Source organism: Vidua macroura, chromosome 7, assembly GCF_024509145.1.
Source record: "Vidua macroura isolate BioBank_ID:100142 chromosome 7, ASM2450914v1, whole genome shotgun sequence".
In the NCBI taxonomy this organism is placed as follows: domain Eukaryota; kingdom Metazoa; phylum Chordata; class Aves; order Passeriformes; family Viduidae; genus Vidua; species Vidua macroura.
The window spans coordinates 40570290-40590825 of NC_071577.1; the positions used below are offsets into that span (position 1 = coordinate 40570290).

Sequence of the window (20536 nt, forward strand, 5' to 3'; positions counted from 1 at the left end):
AAAGATGCTGTTACACAAAACAGCAGAGGATCAACATTCCCTGCAATACAACAAAGTACCTGGGCTTTGCACTTCTTATCAAGAGGCAGGATTTGCAGTGTACCACAGGAATTGCAGAAACAGATTCCACATATAACACCACTGGGCCAGTGGAATAAGAATGCAATTTTACAGGCAGGGTTAGTCAGGGAGCTAGACCTCAAAAGGAGCTGCAGCAGAGCAGTGTGTTCTGCAAGAAGCATCACATGTACTAAACCATCATATTCTGAAACAGTCAATACTAAGTAGTAGCAGAAGTGCAATGGAAGACAGTTAAAGAGCCTCAGAGCAGGTCAAAGTCATTGAGTCACTTTAAAAGAAAAAAAGAGAAAAAAAGAAGAACAAAAACATACTGAAGACTGGACTTTAAAAAAAAATTGTGCAACATATCTGGATTCTAGTTGTTAAATCACAGCCTCATTGCTATTCAAATAAAACAGCCAATGTGATTTTGTTACCATTGCTGCACAATGCACAATTGGAAATACACAGTTTGAGAGTCATGACAGCTTTATTTTCTATATCTAGCTAGATCTCAGATTTTGTCAAAGCAAGAAGGGAAACAGGAGTCAGGTTCCTTATTTAAAGAATTAAAAAGGTAATTTTAAGTTGTCCTCACCTTTTGCACTTGCCTCTGTCTTTACTGTTGCCTTCTGTGTAGTATTTTTAATGAAAGTATTTCCTCCTACCCCATTTTCATGCTAGCTTTGTTACACACTCCCCATGTGATGTTTTTTACTTAACAAACCCAAATCTGTATGGAAGGGTTCCCTGCCCCACTGCTGGAGGCCTCTTCCTCACAGCTCTGCTGACAGACCAATTTCTGCACACATTTCCTAATGAACTACAGGCAGAAGTCAGCTGGCTTAGTTTATGTTGTTGGCAGAACAGTTTAACAGTGCTTCAAGAACACACGACTCTGTCTGAATAAGTGCAGTTCCTCCTTAAGCCAAGACACTTTTCCCTGTTTAACCCACGAGAAGCTGTGGCTGTCTGGAGCTGCAGCCATTTGCACACTCATGGTTACACTTTGGAGCAATTCTGCACCTCACCTGCCGAGCTCCACACGTCACTGCCCAGCCCGAGCTGCAGGTGGGACACACAGCCAGGGCAAACACCACGGGGCAGAGAGGACCCTGAGGACTTTGTGAGGTACTGCTGGCACCAACTGCTCTGTGGGACTGTCCTTTAAGCCAGCCCAGATGATTTTTGTCTGAGTAGTGTAGTGGGAGTCAGAGCAGAACGTTTGTCTGCAGCATATGAGAGACAAGCCAGAGGGACAGATAATTCATGTGATTTAGGAGCCACTGCAGCTTATTCTGTCATGAGCATCAGTATCATTTTGTACAGCTTTTGCCAGTTCTGTTAGGCCAAATTCCCAAATGTGCAGGGAAGCATTTGGCACAACTTCACTTTAAATTATTGCATCATGTTGTCTGATACCTTACTACAAAAAGCAACTCATCCTTGTCTGGGGCCTCTCAGTCACAGCCATCAGAAATGTACAGTCCATAAACATGAATCAAATAATCTTTCTGCATATACATTTTCTTTGTTGCCTCCTTATTCAGAAGTATCTATAGATTTCAGCCTGACATTCTGTATCCCTGGCCTGGCAAGAAAGATTACAATTTGGTTAATTTCTCAACATTTTTTTCCAGCCTCATATATAAACTAGTAAGAAGATAGGTAATATTTTGTTCAGCAACTGTAGCAGTTGGTAGAAACTACAAAGGATTTTAGCAGACCTTCCACTGTCCTTGAGAGGATAGAAGTACCTGCATTGCCCAGAGCTGGAGTGGTGAGGGATTTTTTATTTCTTTGTGGGCTTTGGGGAGAGTTGTTGGGGCTTTGGTTGTTTTATTTTTTTTAAAGTTATTTACACAACAATTACAAGCTTAGGACTTGAAAACCGACAGAACAGACCAACTGCTGATGACCTTGTCTTTACTGGACATCTCACTCAGCATTTCCTGACATCTTTTCTCAAAACCATTACCTTGGCTGTTGCCAAGCTGCCTGCTTATTTCCAGGTGCTGCAGTATCCTGGAGGAACCCTGACTTAGAGGTGCACACCTGATGGAACCTGATTTCATCATTAGCTGGCTTCAGCAGCACAGCTCACTTAAGGACATCCCTTCTCCTGCTGCCCCACACACAACACCCTCACTCCACTCCTGGGACCACGCTACCAGCTGGAACAATATACTGGGACAGGATTCGTGGGGCTTGCCAAGGAAAGGTTCCTGAGCTACACTACAGGTTAGCAAGCTGTTGTTCCTCAGGCCTCCTCCACCCTGCTGAAAAGGTATCCAGGGCAAAACCTTTCCCCACTCCTGCCAAAAGAGGAGCCCCCACTCCCGCTGCACGCGGCTGCTTGCACATTCCTTGGTGCAGGCACTGCGGGCAGCAACGCTGCGCTCTGGAAAACTGATCCAACTGAAAAAACAAGGGCACATGTGCCAGGGAGGCTCCTGGGGAAGCTGGGTCCAGTCCGTCAGGCAGCTCCCTGCACGGCTGCAGGATCCTGTTGCTGGCACTGGGAAAGCTGGAGAGAAGTATCCTTACAGGGCATTATTGTCCCTCCCGTGGCAGCTGGGCTTGAGCCCGAGCACGGGGCTCTGCAAGGAAGGCCGGTGGTCATGCTGAGCACTGTGCACAATCTACAATCAAATACTCCCACTTGATGCTTCAGAGCCATGCAAGAAGAAAAGGAAGTGCAAACAACCTGTCAGTATCCAATAATTTTTCCTCAATATTTTGTTTTACCACAGGGAAAGAGTAATATCTATCCATAGCAGAGCAGTAATTTTGAATGGCACTGTCTGAAACAATGTTTCTATAAAAGCCCTCACTGAAAAAGCAAAATGTCAGCCCACCACTTTCCTCAGAAATACACCTGTTAGGTGCCTTACCTCCCCAGTTAAACAATAAAAAGCAGGAGAACATTTAGTGCTTTCTATACCAAATGAAATTACAGTTTCAAAATTACTCAAAATCAATTGTATTGTGATTGACTGAGTTGCTGTGACATCAACACGATGGCTTGCAGTAACTTTTGAAATCAAATTGCAGGTTTTAATGAGAGGGGAAAACCCACATATCTAAATAACTCCCCATGTGAGCACTAAACAGCTGCTCATGTGTTCTGTTAACCTGCCATGAGCATCACTCTCGTCTCCAGATTTTTTTTTCCCCCAAACCTTCATAGTTTCAGTATCTGGAAGAGATTACAGTTAAAGCAGGTAGCATTAAATAGCTTCCAGCAGAAACCCAACCACGCCCCCCAGCCTCCCCCAAAACCAAACCAACCAAATTCACAAAACCAGAACAAAAAGTAGAAAAAAGAGAAAAAACAAAACAAACAACCCACCAATAAACAAAGCAACACTGGTTTTGTGACTGATATTTATCACTAAATTTAAAAGATAGGCATGTCAATGTTCTGCAAGGGCTGTAAACATCTGTGGAAATTATACAAAAAGCAAGACTCTATTATGGATTAATTTCAGACTAGATTAAACAAAGCAGAAAAACATATTAATGACTGGAAATGCTGAAGAAGCATAAAGCAGCAAAACAACTAGCAAATACCTGTTAACAGCATTGCCATGTAAGCCACTGGAAGATAAGTACAGTCAGTTTAAGGGGCCAGATTTAAGGCTCAAGAGAAACTAGTGCAGTCCCAAAGGAAAACATGAGACTAGGTTGTTACGATTTGCAAACACTGTGGAATGATGGCTTTCCAAATGAGAATGATACAGACCATCTTACTTGCAAGTTGCATCCAGAAGAAGATGAATAAAAAGAAAATGGACTTGTTTGTTGCCGATTTAAAAAAATACGTAAGAATTTAAACATATATTTGACAAAGGCCACTTCCAGCTAATGGGATAAGAAATCAAAGAATCACCATCCATGCAGTCCTTTGCACTGGAAAGTTAAAGTGGGGTGCCTTTCCATAGCCTATGTCATCCTTGTTGGACAGGACTGCTGCACTGGGACACACAGCAGTCAATTAGATAATGTATTGGCTGCTCAGGGTGCCAAAACAAATAAACCAGCTACGAGGCTGTGACTAATACCAGACAGAATGAAACAGCTTTTCCTCACTGACAGTCATTCAACATATTTCCAAATCTGACAGGGCCTCAAAATGTTACTTTCAATTCTTTCTACTTCTTTTGTGCCAAAACAAACTGACTCAAGATCCCTTTCTCCTTCCCAACAGTATTTCTTACCCTTTCCCAGCTCCCCCCAATGGGAAACTCTAAAGCACAAGCAGGCCTTGCAATGCATGGCTCCGCAGGGATGCAGGGCACCTGGAGCAGCCTGTTCCTGGTCACCTGGAACCACCAGAACTGGGAAGGCCTGGGGATGGCATTGTGCCACCTCCCGCATCCTGCCCATAGCCTGTCCACAGCCCCCACAGTGACATCCAGGAATAGCTCCATTTGCTGAGGGCCAAGCAAGCTTCCTCCTTTCCCAAAAGCTGTGATCTGTGAAAGCCAAGCCGGCATAATAATACCCAAATTACAGGTGAAAACCAGTTGAGACTGATTTGAAGCTAATTTAATTAATCCAGTACACCTTTGGTAGAAGCAACCTTGCAGCTAAGGAAGGTCACAGTTCTCACACGTCCTGTGCTTTCTCTTCCCTTTATTCTCAATCTAGTTAACTCACATTTTAGCTTTCCTTTACTCCAGCTCCCCACTCTCATTTGACCCTTCCACTACTTATTTTATTTCACACCTGCTACTCTTTATTTTACTAAGTTTCTACTGTTACTCCCCTCAGCTCCTGTTTCCCATTTCCTAGACAGAGACCACCATTTTAGTTTGGTAATATTTTATACATAGTTCACATGGTATAAACCATGAGATTTTTCAGAGCAGTCAGGACTCAAGACTCCTGTTTACATGTGGATATATATCATCACAATGTAGGAGTTCCTACTGTATTATTCAACATACAAATAATTATACAAACAGCAACAAAAACCTCAGAGCTTACCAATCTCCGATTTTACCAATCGCCTACATGGTTTCCATGCAGTAGATTACATCCTAATTCAGAGAAGGGACTATATGAGTTTAGAGGTGACTCTCCATGTCCAGCTGCCTTGTCCTTGCTACCTGCAGAGGCTAATGAAGGACATAATGCTACCCGCAGCATCAGCACCAATTAAACCACATCACGAGTTCATGTGTCCTTATACCTAAAATAAAACTATGGTTCACCCCATCAAACACTAAACCATAAAATGGCTGGATGGAAAACAGACACAAGTTACATGCAGATACTTTTTTTCATGTTTCTTTACAGCAGGCTTTCTACACCATCCGCATCTACACAACAGGGGAAGAGGGTGAATAAAACAACCTCTTGAGACAGCAAGAGCTGCTGATTCAAGTGGCTGTTTGGTTTTGGCTCCTCTGAGCCATTTACAGTGTCATTCAATGAAGTGGAGAGTGTGGATCACTGTGGTACCTGCAGGTGCAGGAGGAGAGAATAAGTAAATGGAAACCAGTCACACCTGGGCTGCACCAGGACGGTCTGTTCGGGAGGAGAGGAATAGCCCCAGTCAGATTCCCGAGACACACCGGGATGGTGAGTCCAGGACAGGCATGGCATGCCAAAAGTTGATCAAGCATTTAACACGCCCAAAGCCTGTTGTTGAAATGTTTTACGGCGATTTTAGGGATAATGGCTTTTCTTTTCGACGTCTATGATGCCTCACACGCCATCAAGAGAGTTCGGCTGCTACTGGAAGCTTAAAATGGTGGGATGTTAAAACACTATGGAAAGCGTTTTCCCATCTTTCCCAAACACCTGGACTTAGCCCGTCGGGTCTGAGCAGCGCCGCGGGCTGTGCGTTCTGCCGGCACTGCGACACCGGTCACAGGAGCGACAGGTGGGACGGGTACCACGGGCAGCCAGCCGGTCCGAGCCGCCTGCGCAGGCAGGGCCATCCCGGAGCCCGTGGCACAGGGTGACGGCCCGGCAAAGCCCCGGGAGCTCCGGGCGGCTCCTTCGGCGGGGCAGGAGGCGGCCGGCACCGCGGGACGGGCACGCCCGGCCATCGCGGGCACCCCACACCGGCCATTTTGCAACCGGTTGCTCCATCCATCCAGCCGGCCGGCCGGCCAGCGCTCGCCCCCGCCGCGCTCGGACACTCACCGCGACGGCTCCGGCGGGCGGGGCCGGACCAGCCTCCCGTCCCCGCGGGCTGTCCCGGCGGAGCCGCCCCAGGCACGGCACGGCACAGCTCGGCTAGGCCAGGCCAGGCCAAGCCAGGTTAGGCTCGGCTCGGGTCCGTCCCGTCCGGTCCGCGCCGCGCCATCTCCCCCTCACGGCATCGGTAACCACGGCAACCTCAAGTCGCCCCGCCATTGGCGGGTTTAACGCGGAGCAGCAGCCAATGGGGCGCCGGGCCGGGCCGCGCCTGGCCAATGGGGGTGGGCGCCGGGCCGGGCGGTGCGTGACGCGGCGCGCGGGCGGGGCGGGGCCGGCGGAGCGGGCGGCGGGGCCGCCACCATGGAGACCCCGGGGTAGGGCGGGCGCGCCCGGCGGGGCCGCGGGGCCGCTCCGCGCGGTGAGTGCGGGCTCGGGGGGGCCGCGGGCCGGGGCCGCCGCGCGGGAGAGGCCAGGGGGCGGCGGGGTGCGGCCGGGCGGGCGGCGCGGCGGGAGGCGAGGCGGCGGACCCCGCCGGGGCACCGGGGCCGAAGAGCCGTCGTCTCGGGCGGACCCGCGGGCGGAGCGCCGCGCGCAACTCCCGTGCCCGCGGGTCCGCCCGGAGCGCGGCGGAGCCGCCCGGAGGGAGCCCTGCGGGCGGAGGTGCCGCCGCCCGGCCCCTGCCCCGGGCGCTGCGCGGCACCGGGCGGGAGCGCGGAGCCCGGGCCCGCCGGTGCCCGCGGCCGCGCCGTGTGCGCGGCGCTGCGCCGGGAGCTCCGAGCCCGGCGAAGCCGCAGCGGGCAGGGCCGCCGGGCCTCGGCGTGCCCGCAGCGCCGCGCGGCCCCGGGCGGGGGGCCGGGCGGGGACACGGCGGGGGACGGCGGGGTCGGCGGAGCGGGCGGGGGGAGCCGGCAGCGCCGGGCCCGGTGTGCCCGCACGGGGCGGCCGCGGGGCCCAGCGTCCGCTCCGGTGCTCCCCGGAGTCCCAGGCTCCGGCTGCCGCCCCGGGGTTCCCGGGGCTGCCTGACCCCGCTGCCGTCGCGGTGTTCCCCGCACGGGATTTAAATAGGGATTTTTCACCCTTCGCGTGTCCGCAGAACGAGCCGCGCTCCCCTCGCCGAGTGCCGGGAGCCGCGGAGCATCCTCGGCCTGCGCACCGTGGCACGGCTCTCGGGGCTGTAGTAACTTCTTGCGGTGTTTTCTCCCCCGTCTCCGGTCACACTCGCGGGGCTGGCAGCGGAGCAGCACGGGGGGACAGCGGGGCGGCAGCCGTGGCCCGCGGGGACAGGTGGCCGTGCCGCCGGCTGGCCGTGCCTCGGGCACGCTGCAGTGTGTGCGGGAACAGAAAGTGCTCTGCAGGTGCCGGTGACCGAGTGCGACTGCCGTGGCTTGGGCTGGGAGAGCTGGGAAATGAAGTCTTGCCGCAATAAAATAAATGCTGATGCTGAACCCAGGCTGTTTCAGCACAGAAAAACCAGAGTTGATGACTCAAGCCCCCTCTGGTCCATTTCTCCTCCCGGCTGACGCTCAGGAGACATCACCAGTTCACCAGCAGAGAACTGAGTGTTTCTGAAGTGCCTCTGTTTGCCCCATAGACCTTTGTACTTTTTTTTTTTTTTTTCTAAATAGCCTCCTGCTCCCTGTTCATTTTACATTAGTCATTGCTTCCAGATTCGACTGTTTGAAGGAAAAGGTGTGGTTGGACTGAGAGTACTAGTGTTGCATGAACTGGCTTTGCAGTTTTTTCAGCAATTTTTGATAAATTGGAGTTTAGAGATTAGGAGATGACAAGATGATAATGTTTTCCCCTTAACTAATAACTGTATTTTTGAGGTCAACATCAAATATTTTGTTCATTGCGATAAAGATATGGGAACCTACTAAATGTGCTTGTTTAGTTGATGAAGAGACAGTAATTCAGTCACGTTCATCATGTTTAAAGCGGGGGGAGTGTGTGTTGGGGGCAAAAGCTTTTTGTTGGCATTTATATCCTGTAATGTTTCTGTTAAACGTTACAATGTTATATGTAAGTATATGTAACCTGACTGCGGAAAGGTAGGTTGCAGTAACTTTCTCCTTCTGTTGAAATTGCTTGTAAAGTTCTCTATTGCTGCTGAAATAAGATGCTATTAATATTTTTAATTAAGGTAGAAAAGCTGATAGCCCCTTTCCAGTAAAAACTGTGTCTTCTTCCCTTTCATTTTGTTAGATGTTCAGCACAAATAGCAGTACTGATACCAGAAGTTCTGCTTGGAAACACAGTTGGAGAAAGTTTTGTGAGAGTCATCTTCTATGAGGGAGGAGAATTTGTTCGAATTTTTCTTAGATTATCAACAAGATAATGCCTTTTGGAGTTTGCATTTTTCAATAGTAATGCAGGATCCTTTTATAATGAACGTGAATTCAGTCACACAATGTAAACAAGGAAAGTTATAGGATACACTGCCTTTTTATAGAAGCTTCTTGCAATAGCAAAACAGGGTCTGTAGTGCATTTTGAGGTATTTTTCATATTCAGTGATAGCATATACTATGTACAAATAATAGTTATCATAATTAATAATGTGTTTGCTGTTTAGTGTAGAAACCTACATGAACTGAGAGAAGACTCTGGAGAAAAGCTGCATTTTAAATGAACAGAAAACATAAATAAGAACGTCATGTACTTCTGATTCACTTTATGTAGATTGTTTAAACACATTTAGTACAGATGAAGAGCTAAGGCAGTTCTGAACTATGGGACCGAGTAATGTCTAAATTTTGTTATGGGGATTTTTTTTTCTTAATTGTGATGCTGAAAATAATCAAGTCCTGCAACATCTGGTTATTTGTTTGCTGCAGGAAAGCAGTGTCTAGTTCAGGGAGTTCAGTGAGCTTAACAGCAGACTAGTTTGCTTTAGTACCAGGGTAATGTACTTAGTACCAGGTTTAGTACTTAGTGGAATGTGGTACAGGAAAGTCCCCTAAAAAAGCAAGCAGAACTTGTGATACTTGTCTGGAAAAGCATAGTTGTGAGCCTGTTACTATTGTGAGCCATAGTCTGTACTGCTCTCGGTTACTTTTCTGTCATGCTCAGTCACATCAGTGACTCCGGGTGGGTTTCGTGGAGGTGCTGCGGATGAGCAGCTGTGCTCCTTTTGTTTTCGGGTGCTCACGGCCTGGCAGGGCAGGGCAGGCCCGGAGCAGGGAGCGTTCCTGGCAGGCTGCCGCGGGCTGGGACCCCGCTCCAGGAGCCTGCCCTGCGGGAGCAGCGGCTGCGTGTGCCAGGGCTGCGTGGGGCACCGCTGCCAGGAGCTGCTGCAGGAACAGCATGCTTTGCTACCTTGTACAACGAGCATGTGGGCATCTCCCCGGGAACCTGTGTTGGTGCAGGGCAGAATTCTGGAATTTTCAGCATTTTTGGTTAGGTTGTGTTGGTTTTTTTTTCCTCAAGCAAAAAGAAGATGTCAAAACCTTATGAATGAGGCATGTACTGCCAGTCCAAAATTAAACTGATTTGAACTTTAGTAATGAGGTGGGAAAAGAGAAAGGCCTGGCATAGCTTTGTGTGTGAGTGACCAGAAACCAGATGTGAAACTGGGCTGTTGGGCATGGCCAGTAGCTATCACTTGCTGCTTGCCTCCGCCTTGATTGCAATGTTGCTGACAACAAGGCAGTTCAAATGCTAGTGAAGATGGGGAGTAAACACACAGCCACAGCCAAGCCCAGAGCCAGGGCCTGGGGAAATGGCCCTTCCCAGGGAGCAGGCTGTGCTGGCCCTGGCAGCAGAACTTGGGAATGGAGCTGGAGGGGATGATGGCACTGAGCGGTCTCTGGGCATGCTTGGGAGCTTTGCTGATTCTCAGCTGCTTTTCCTAAGGCCTGCGAGATGTCCTAGTTCATTGGATAACTTCTGATGTTCTTTTATCCAAACAGAATACTCATTTATTCTGCTCGGGGGAGGTTTGTGGAGGGAGGGGAGGAGGTGGATAAAGACAGCCAAAAACTGCCTCTGGTGACCTTCCCAAAGCTTTTGCTTGCACGGAAGAAAGTCCCACTGTCTTGTCAGTTAAATCTCTGCAGCTGGCAGCAGCATTCAGACCTTTGCTCCTTTGCCCCTTGCTGCCCTTAGTACCTCTCTCCTTTAGTTTGAGGCAGATGAGAGAGGCTTGGATTCCAGGAGGAAGGAAGGAGTCCATCACTTTCACAGGAGATTAATTATTCTCTTTTTTGATAGTGGAATCCCCGACTCTGTTGTTGAAGGGGAAGGCTGAAGGAGAAGGGTCTGGGAGTGATGTGTCACGGCAGCTCAGCTGGGCCATGGGGAGCTGGAGGCCGTGGGGGGCTGGAGGCCGTGGGGGGCTGGAGGCCGTGGGGGGCTGGAGGCCGTGGTGCTCAGCCGTGCAGCGGCCACGTGTCCAGGGAGGCCGTGGAGCAGCCGTGTGTCCAGGGAGGCCGTGGAGCAGCCGTGTGTCCAGGCACAGGGAGGCCGTGGAGTGGCCGTGCGTCCAGGGAGGCCGTGGAGCAGCCGTGTGTCCAGGCCCGGAGAGGCCATGGAGCAGCCGTGTGTCCAGGGAGGCTATGGAGTGGCCGTGTGTCCAGGGAGGCTGTGGAGTGGCCATGTGTCCAGGGAGGCCGTGGAGTGGCCGTGTGTCCAGGCACAGGGAGGCCATGGAGTGGCCGTGTGTCCAGGCCGTGGAGTGGCCGTGTGTCCAGGCACAGGGAGGCTGTGGAGCGGCCGTGTGCTCAGGGAGGCCATGGAGTGGCCGTGTGTCCAGGCTGTGGAGTGGCCGTGTGTCCAGGCCATGGAGCAGCTCTGTGTCCAGGCCGTGGAGGCCATGGAGCGGCCGTGTGTCCAGGCCATGGAGCAGCTCTGTGTCCAGGCCATGGAGGCCATGGAGCGGCCGTGTGTCCAGGCCATGGAGCGGCCGTGTGTCCAGGCCATGGAGTGGCCGTGTGTCCAGGCCATGGAGTGGCCGTGTGTCCAGGCCATGGAGGCTGTGGAGCGGCCGTGTGTCCAGGCCATGGAGCAGCCGTGTGTCCAGGCCATGGAGCAGCTCTGTGTCCAGGCCATGGAGGCCATGGAGCAGCCGTGTGTCCAGGCCATGGAGCAGCTCTGTGTCCAGGCCATGGAGGCCATGGAGCGGCCGTGTGTCCAGGCACAGGGAGGCCATGGAGTGGCCGTGTGTCCAGGCCATGGAGGCTGTGGAGCGGCCGTGTGTCCAGGCCATGGAGCGGCCGTGTGTCCAGGCACAGGGAGGCCATGGAGCGGCCGTGTGTCCAGGCCATGGAGCGGCTGTGTGTCCAGGCACAGGGAGGCCATGGAGCAGCTCTGTGTCCAGGCCATGGAGGCCGTGGAGCGGCCGTGTGTCCAGGCCATGGAGCGGCCGTGTGTCCAGGCACAGGGAGGCCATGGAGCAGCTCTGTGTCCAGGCCGTGGAGTGGCCGTGTGTCCAGGCCATGGAGCAGCTCTGTGTCCAGGCCATGGAGGCTGTGGAGCGGCCGTGTGTCCAGGCCATGGAGCGGCCGTGTGTCCAGGCCATGGAGCAGCTCTGTGTCCAGGCACAGGGAGGCCATGGAGCAGCCGTGTGTCCAGGCACAGGGAGGCCATGGAGTGGCCGTGTGTCCAGGCCATGGAGGCTGTGGAGCGGCCGTGTGTCCAGGCCATGGAGCGGCCGTGTGTCCAGGCACAGGGAGGCCATGGAGCGGCCGTGTGTCCAGGCCATGGAGCGGCTGTGTGTCCAGGCACAGGGAGGCCATGGAGCAGCTCTGTGTCCAGGCCATGGAGGCCGTGGAGCGGCTGTGTGTCCAGGCCGTGGAGCGGCCGTGTGTCCAGGCCATGGAGCAGCTCTGTGTCCAGGCCGTGGAGCAGCTCTGTGTCCAGGCCCGGGGAGGTGACTCCAGCACAGGCTTGTCCTTTCAGGATGGGCGGTGTGAGTCAGCCCTCCTTCCTGGAGAGCGAGTGGTGTCTCTGCGGGAACCGGCCCGGCCAGTTCCCTGCTGCCTCTCCTTGCCTTTCCTCCCTGCCAGCGGGAAGGCACAGCCTGTGGCTCCCGGCATCCGTGGAGAATGTCTGGGGCTCTCTTCAACTTTCTGGTCCTCTTCATTACATCCCACTCTTACAGGAAAACAAAGATGACTTTGGAAAGCTGGGGAAAATCTGTTCTTTGAGTATGGTGTCTTTAAACAAGGTGCCATTTTAACAGAGTTTTTATAAAAAGGCATGTTTTTGTTATATATGTGTTTTCCTACTTTAATTTTAAGCAATTTTACTATATTAAGAAAAAGAAATTACTAGTTTTCTCCAAAATGTCTCCATGACCATCTCTTACAGATCTTCCCCCCCTTTTTTTAACTTTGCACAGCATTTTAGAGATTTTACCTAGCTAGGTAAGAAATGTCCTTACTAGGAATTGAAGACCAGTCAACTTCCTTTTTAATTGCTTTTAAAAATAATTTAAAATACATCTTTATTTTAGTGGAGAAAATGAAACTGGGAGTTGTTACTTTGAGAGTCATTAAACCACTATTCAAGAAATAAGTAAAATTAACCCCCCACCATGTAGTGTTCTCACTGAAATTTAGTGTGTTTTTGTGAACCTTCAATTAACATTATAGTTGATCTAATGGTTTGATTGGTGTTGTGATGAATTCATTATTAAAGAGCAGAAAGGAATCTATTGTAAATTCTTTGAAGGTGCACAAGTTGAAACTTGCATTCTGCATCACAGCTCAGTGGGGGGATTTTTAATGTATTTACTGTTTGTGCATGGGTTGGTGGTTGTGGGCAGTGAATGAAATCCCCTGTGGCTATGGGAGCTATGGGATGTGTGAGGCAGGTGGTTCACAGCCCTGTGCAGGCTGTGGGATGAGCTGGCTGTCAGGGTTTGCTGAGTTTGGGCAGAGCAGTTTAGGGCACCAGGTTGCCATTCCCTGATGAGTGAGGTGTATGGGAGAGCCCTGATGGGATTTCCTTGTCTTGGGGCACCTGTGCTGCCTGGCAGTAGGGGTAGCTCTGCATCAGGTCGGTCCAAGAAATGCCCCTAGACTGACTGGGGCCACCTCCAGAGGCAGCAGGAGCAAGAGGGAGAAGGTCCCAGGAGGAGGTGGAGGGGCTGAAGGCAGGAAGGTAGGGGCAGTTTTCCTAGTGCAGGTAGGGCAAGGAGTAGCAGAGGTCTGGGAGCAAGCGAGGAAAAGGAGCTGTGGTGTGATGCCAAATATCACCTTTTGTCCCATGAGGTCCAGCTGTAAGAAACAAGGAAGAAGCATTAAAAAATTTCTGGATTGCTGTTTGTTTCTGTGGGTGCCAAAAACTTTTCCTGTCTTTATCTTCTTATCAAAAGCTCCTCATCTTCTGTCTGTGGTGTGGCAAGCCAAAGACTGTCATCTGGGCTATGCTTTTAACAGGTTTTTATAAATGGACTCAAAAGCATTTGCATTACACGTGTCCAAATAGAAAGCACCTAATCTATCCCTTCGTTTGTTCTATATGATCTTACTTAATGCCATCTGTGCTAGAAATCTGATGTGAATGGGAGATTGCCATTTTGTGGTGGATTTCTATCCTCTTCCCCAGGAAGGCAGCAGCAGGCAATGCATCCTAGGTGCTCTGAAAGGAAACCTTTTCAGTTCCAAACCCACGATCTTCGCTGTCTTGCCTCGGCAGAACGCCCTGTGTGTAGCCCGGGCATTAATACTGGCACATTTGCTATCATACGGGTAAATCTGATTGGTGAAAACTAAAACCAGAGACACTCACCTCCCTAGGAAGTGATTTCAGACAAATGATAGTTCTTTAACTTCCATGTCAACGTGACAGGCTTAAAGCTGAAGCATTTAGTATCTTTTGCAAAATGAACCCAAGGTAGTATACATAATGTAACTGATTTCAGTGGCTTCTGGACAAGAGGAGCACTGGACTGTTAATTGGAGACATTCTGTGTACAGGTGTGTTTATGTAATGGTGTTGAACAATTTCTTCTAATTCATGCTCAAGTCTTGTGTGGTTTCTAAAGGTACATAGGGAAACAGATCTCAGAAAGTATTTTCATCATGTTTTTATTTAAAAACAAAATTACCTACATTCTTATTGAGAAATAATGCAGCAGTATTGAAATTATAGCCTATTGTGAAAGGAGATTTAATTTGTATCATACTGGTGGCTAAATTCCAAATTGGCATGGCCCTCTGTGAAGCAGAAAAAATCTGTGCTCCATAGAGCTTACAGTCAGAAAGACAAAACTTATGAAACGGCTGGAGAAGATACCAAGAGCATGCCTTTCTGTAACACACACCTTATCCAGAGTGCTTGTGAGCCAGTGCTAAACCTGGCCTGTGTGATTTGATTCAGCCTCAATCCAAGGTATACTGACAGAACTTGCCACCTGTTGCTGCTCCATAGCCTTCATAGCCAGCTTTGTCCTCATAACTAATGTAATGAAAATACCCAGATCATATTGCAGCTGAAATTGAAAATATTGGCAGTGAGATGACTGATACAATGCATCACTTGTTCCTGGGAGCATGTTCATATTTTGATGGGAGATGAAAAAACATTGAACCCAGAAATCTCAGACTGGCTTGTAGACTTGTGAGATGTGCCTGTTTGCTCTGTGTTATGTGGACTATCACATAAAGAAAGAAAATTCTGAGTTTTCTTAGGTTTGCTCTTGTTCCATAGCATAAATCATAGCAACAGCATACACTGAGATTTGGGAAATTTCACTGTCATTAAATACATTCTTTTCCAGAAGATACTTTAAAAAAAAAATCCTAGTTTAGTGTTTTTCACAGATTAGACAGACTGGCAGAAAAACTTTCTGTGGTTCAAAAATTTGACACTTCTTAAGGAAGTTCTGAAGTTCTGGTAGAGAGCACTGCCTGTTATGGGATGCTTTTTGTTCAGGCTGACGTACTCAGTCTTTCAACACTCAGAGTTTTTTAATTTAGTTGTGGAACCCAGGTTATTTTTAAACAGGAAAAAAAAATCACCAAGTCATGTACTGACACTGAGATAAAATCAAAAGACTGCAACAACAAAAGACCCAAATCCCCCCCCCCCCAAAAAAAAAATCCTGAAGATATGCAGTGAAGAAGTGTTGAATTAGAAAAGCACACTGAATGTAGGAACTGGATTTGTCTGATCAGCTACTGAGTTTTATTTTGGCCAACTTGAGTGCTCTGAAAGGAGCCACCCACTGTCCATCGGGAGCTGCTGCTGCATTGATCCAGTCTGGAAATGTAGTCGCTCAGTAGAGGAGGATAACATTTTTTATTAAACTTAATGCATTTATTGCCCTTCATAATGGGTAGATTTTAAATGTCTTATTTACTGTTGTAAATATAGATACAAAAGAAGATATCCTCAATCACAACTTCCTGCTTTTAGGAGGTGTGAAGTGCTGTAGATTTAGGAAGTCTTGCCTTGTTACAATACAGCAAATGCTGTTTTAGTGATACAGTTCACTGTATTAGTTAATATGGTAATATTGATTGTTTTGTATTACTAGTATATTGATTTAACCTATAATATAAATATTAATATATTTCAGACTGAAATTTGAAATACTAAAGGAAGTTACTTTTTTTTAGATAGCAAAGATAATTCAAGTTATTGCAATTTTTCCAGAATCTTCCTTTGTTTTCTCTGCATCTCAATGCATCACAGGAGTCATATTGCAACAGAACAAAAATGTTTTACTATGGCAATAGTCCAGGGTTTTTGTTCTTTGGTTTTGTTGTTTTTTTTAGAAAGTTGAAGAATATGCTTTATGTGCAGCAGTGCTCACTGTGGGATGATGTTTTCCCCTGGTCAGGTGTTGCCAGTTCAGAAGTGACCATGTGGTGGAGGCTGTGTTGGGCAGGCCTGTGTGCACCTCTCACAGGTAGAGCAGCTGTGGAAGTTCCAGCTCAATGACTGCATGAAAGCCCGGTCTGCACCAGCCCAAATAACAAACCCCTGTGCCAGGCTGGCCTGCTGGGGCTGCTGCAGGAACACCTGGAGTCCTCAGCTCTTCACTGAGTGTTGGAGCTGCTTTCCCAGAGTTTACTGAATCCTGGCTTTCTGAACTGATTGTTCTCCAACTTGGTGTTGTGATTGAGCGTGGTGAAAACAAAGGACTCTGCTGCGCAGACACTTTCTGTGTTTTGAAGCATAAATATGACCTTTTTCCTGTGCATGGGAGCTGATTGAGCACGCTTTAGAAGAATGCCCTGGTGTGAAAAGTTCAGACAGCCCTTCCTTCAGCTGTGCAGCACTCAGGAAGGCCTCGTTCCACAGGCCAGCAGCTGCCTTCTGCTTGTATGGAAGGTCCTCACACAATGAAGAGCTGCTAACTCTGAGCAGATCTCTTCTAGAGTTGCTCTTTGCTTCCCTTGGAGCTGATAATTGGTTCTTCCTTCCTCCAGGTTCCCTGACACAAGCAGGCCTTTGGAAGAACTCGTTACTGTTGTCTGCATGGCAGATAGCCACCTGCCTGTGAGGGTTTTCTTTCCAAATATTTGACATGTCTGTCTCACTTCCAAATCTTTATGGGCAAACTTCAACATGTTGGAGGAAGGGGAGGCAGGCTGTGCTGCTGCATGGATTGTGTTTGGCTGTTTCCCTCCTTGCACAGGATCTCACGGAGGCTGCCTTCACTTTGATCTCTGGACTTAAACTGTCCTCTAGCTGACTGAAATGGTTTGCATCTTGCACAGGATTATAGCCAGAATGGAGATTTTTATCTTGGAATTTTTTTTTTATCTTGGATTTTTATCTTGGAAGCAAAAATGCCTTGTAAGTCCAGAAATTCAAGGGTGGTGTGTCCTTTTCCCTAGTACAAACATAAATACTACATGTGAAAGCTCTGCTATGTCATGCTGCTAATGCCCAGGAACTAATTAACAACCAGCCCCAGAGCCTCTGCTCCAGCAACTTATAACAGCCTGGGGCAGGAGGAGAGCAGGGATGTACTTGGGATGTCTACACAGGCTTCTTTGTAAATTTTTGCAACATTTATTAACCCTCCCATTGTACTGCTGTCTTTTGGATTTACACTTGTCAATGTATTTTATTATGTGTTAACCAAGATATGAGGTGAAAATCCTTATGGAAGAGTTTAGCCTGTTGAAATTCATAATTGTTAAGCTCACTTGACCTGTATTTCAGAACCAAGTTTTGGTTGGTTCTAGACAACAGATGAGTAACCACTGTTCTGCAATGTCTTTTGTTGCAAGAATCACTTGTACTTGGAGCTTTTAAAAGATTCCTTACAGAATATGGGAAAAAAACTTCTGGGAAACAGCTAATGCTTGGTGTTCCTTCAAAGTATTTATCCATTTTACACAACTTTTTAAAAGATATTGTGAGTTGGAATTTATCTCCTTTACAATTACATCCCCGTAATTTAGCTGAATCTAGTAATTCCAGACTGGAAGATGCAGTGTTTGTGCAGCCAGCTCATTTCCTAGTGGAGGCTGGGAGAGAGCCCTGGGGTACAGAACAGCCACTGCTCAGGTCCCTGTCAGTCGGGATTAGCCAGAGGCATCTCTGCTCTGCTGCACTGGAGCTGTTCTGAAGGGTTTGTGGATAGTTTACCATGTGCTTGTGATATTTGGACCTTTTCAGTCTCTGAAGTGGCGCAATTCAGTGGGAAAACAATGTTTGTCACTGAGGATATGCTGTTTTTTGGAATACAGTACTTTTAATGCATTGGCTGATCTCTCACATAGTGCATGGAGTGAGCAGCTCTCTGTTTCAGTGTTGGGGGCTTAGTTTGCCTTCCAAAAGCCCATACTGATGGACACCTTGTATGCGCCAAAGTTCAGACTTCTTGCCAATGTACTTTTTCAATATGAATGTGAATCAGTTTGGTGTGTTAAATTTGAGACTTACGACTTCATAAATTTATGAACACTAACGGCACCCTTTCAGTTTTAGGTGTGCATCAGTTTTTCACTGAGTTTTCCTTGAAACAAAAGCTGGTGTTTGATATGATTAATCTTGTCCAGTATACTGACAGTGGGCCTGTGAAGCTGGCTGAGGTGGTGCTAATCCCTGGCTTTATTTCTGTTTTGCCTTTTTTGTCTCAAAGTGTGCGTTAGGAGCCGCAGTGGCTGTGCCTCTCATCTGGCCAACATTGATCATTTCTTCTTCTAGAGGAAAGAACCTGTCTGTCAAAGTTCCTGCAGTGTAGGATGTGTGGGTTTACATGGTAGATTCAAAGAGAATGGTGACTTGTGTGTGCAGAGTGACTTGGGTAGGGGACAGTCAGCATGTCCCCCAAATTATTGTTTATCTTGGCACAAGTACAACTGTGATACTCATTTGGGTCAGTTAGAGCAGCTGTGGCCTTGACTTGCTCCTGCACTGGGCAGACAGGATCAGATCCCTCTTTATGCCAGATGAACTTAAATCGAGATGTGAAGTCTTGACACAGTACTAGAGGAGGGAGACAAAGTGACTTGAACTAATGGTTTTCACATGCCAGCTTGTACTTTAAATGAGGTGGAACTTGAACGTGTGATTTTGTGGATATGCAGCCGTTCCTGGCATTGTTGGAGTGCTATGGGTGGATGCTAAATGCAGTAATAGCTTTGGTTGTTAGTTAGTTGTATGTATGAAGATACAGGTGTATGTTTTATTACAGTCCTAACTGAAACAGCCCTACCACAGCAGGAAAGCAAGCAAATCACCTTGATTTGACCTTAACATTTTCCAGCTGCAGACATGCCAGCAGAATGTGAATCAAAACAGTACTGCCTGTAAACACATCCCAGAGGAGCCAGCTACTTTCTGCTGGTTTAACTCTGATTGAAGGAGTTTGACTCCCCTTAAGGTAGATATTATTTTATTTGTACAAATAAGAAAAAATAAGTCAGATGTACTGGTATGATAGGAATCCTCTCTATGGATCCTAACAGTGCAATTACAACAGTGGAGAAAATAGCCATCAGTAATTCTATTCTCAAATGGTATATTCACTATACTTTTTTACTTTTCCAAAATGTTCATTTCAGTGGGAAAATTCCTAATTTGTAGCTACAGTGATAGATTAATTTATGGTCATTTAAGACCTGTTTGGTCTTCTCTCAAATGTTTCCTTATCCTTATTTTTACACTCAAGTATCCATAGAAAACAGTATCTTCTCAGTTTCTATTTTGAAAGGTTTCTGGTGATGAAAAAGGAGGATTTTGTTTCTTGATCATCATGACAGCTTTCAATTCAGGCAGACCAGCAGAACCAACTGCAAATGTGAGAATCAAGGCCTGTGCCAGGTGCTGAGTTAACTTCCATTTCGTTCTAAGGGGAGCAACACTTCAGATTCTCTGCTGGAAGTGTGTTTTTGATGCCCTGTCCAACAGCATGTGCCATCACTGGGGCCATCTCACAGGAGCAGCTATGTTCTTCTCTCCAGTTACCTCTTGGGGATGACCTTGCTGTCTGTCACCAAAACTTTCTTTGGTCACTATCTGTGACTTGGGTAAAGAGCATTGGCAAGCTTAATACCCCACGTCCTTCTTGCCTACCAATCCCACCCCCCCCCCCCAAATTTGGAAGATATGAAGGCCCATTGTTTTGCTGGTGTTAAGTGTGATCAATCACAAGGGAATTCCTAGTGGAAAAGCGGCTGGAGAAGTTAATTCTACTTCTTTGTCTTCCTTCCCTTAAGCAGGCTGCATACATAATGACGGTCATTTGACAACAGAGATTGTGTTTGCCTTTGTCTGAGGTACCTGCTGGGCTGTTACCTGGCTGTGTTTTCTCTGCAGACAGATGTTTCTGTCATTCTTAGTTGCTGTGCTGCTTTAGCTTGTTTGTCTCTAGCTTTCTCATAACTCCATTATTATTTGACTTGGAAAACAGCAGCAGACAGGGAGATTTCTCCTCTCCCCTTAGGCTAGGAAGGGACCATCAACCTTCTTTTGCATTTGCATCTCTTTTTAAAAGCAGGTATGCTTCCCAGATAAGGACTCCTCTATTAGCTTAGTTACATGCCTCTGTGTCTCATCCCTTCCACTGCTTTGGATAGCTATGGATTTATTTGGGAGCAGGAGATCAGCTCTGCTGGATTCAGCTGGTTCATATCACCACACTGTTTTATATTTCATAAGACTGGTTCTTCTCAAATCCACCACTTAAGTTACAGTTCTGCCTACTTGAATTATCTTTCCATTTAGAAATGGAATTAGTCTATAATGATGTGGTCCATGGCAATTTTGGCAACTGATTTTTTTCTGTTCTGTTTTTTAGGCTTGAGTTTGTTGCATAATCTTTTTATTTAACTGCATTTTTTTTGTCACCATATCCATTAAACGAGCAGCTGTGCCCCATAATTAGCACTGTGCTGATTATTCATGCCTCC

The 20536-nt window shown here is 47.9% G+C and overlaps 2 protein-coding genes across 7 annotated transcripts in view; one reads left to right on the forward strand and one right to left on the reverse strand.

Moving 5' to 3' along the window:
* Window positions 1–6465, reverse strand: part of CCDC148 (coiled-coil domain containing 148) — a 50101-nt gene extending 43636 nt beyond the window's left edge. For both annotated transcript variants that reach the window (XM_053982799.1, XM_053982798.1), the window contains exon 1: window positions 6220–6465. The gene's annotated coding sequence lies outside the window, so the exon portion shown is untranslated. The remainder of the gene's footprint in view (window positions 1–6219) is intronic.
* Window positions 6466–6551: 86 nt separating this feature from the next.
* The window catches only part of PKP4 (plakophilin 4), a 66093-nt gene continuing 52108 nt past the window's right edge, over window positions 6552–20536 (forward strand). For all 5 annotated transcript variants that reach the window (XM_053982315.1, XM_053982316.1, XM_053982317.1 and 2 more), the window contains exon 1: window positions 6552–6634. The gene's annotated coding sequence lies outside the window, so the exon portion shown is untranslated. The remainder of the gene's footprint in view (window positions 6635–20536) is intronic.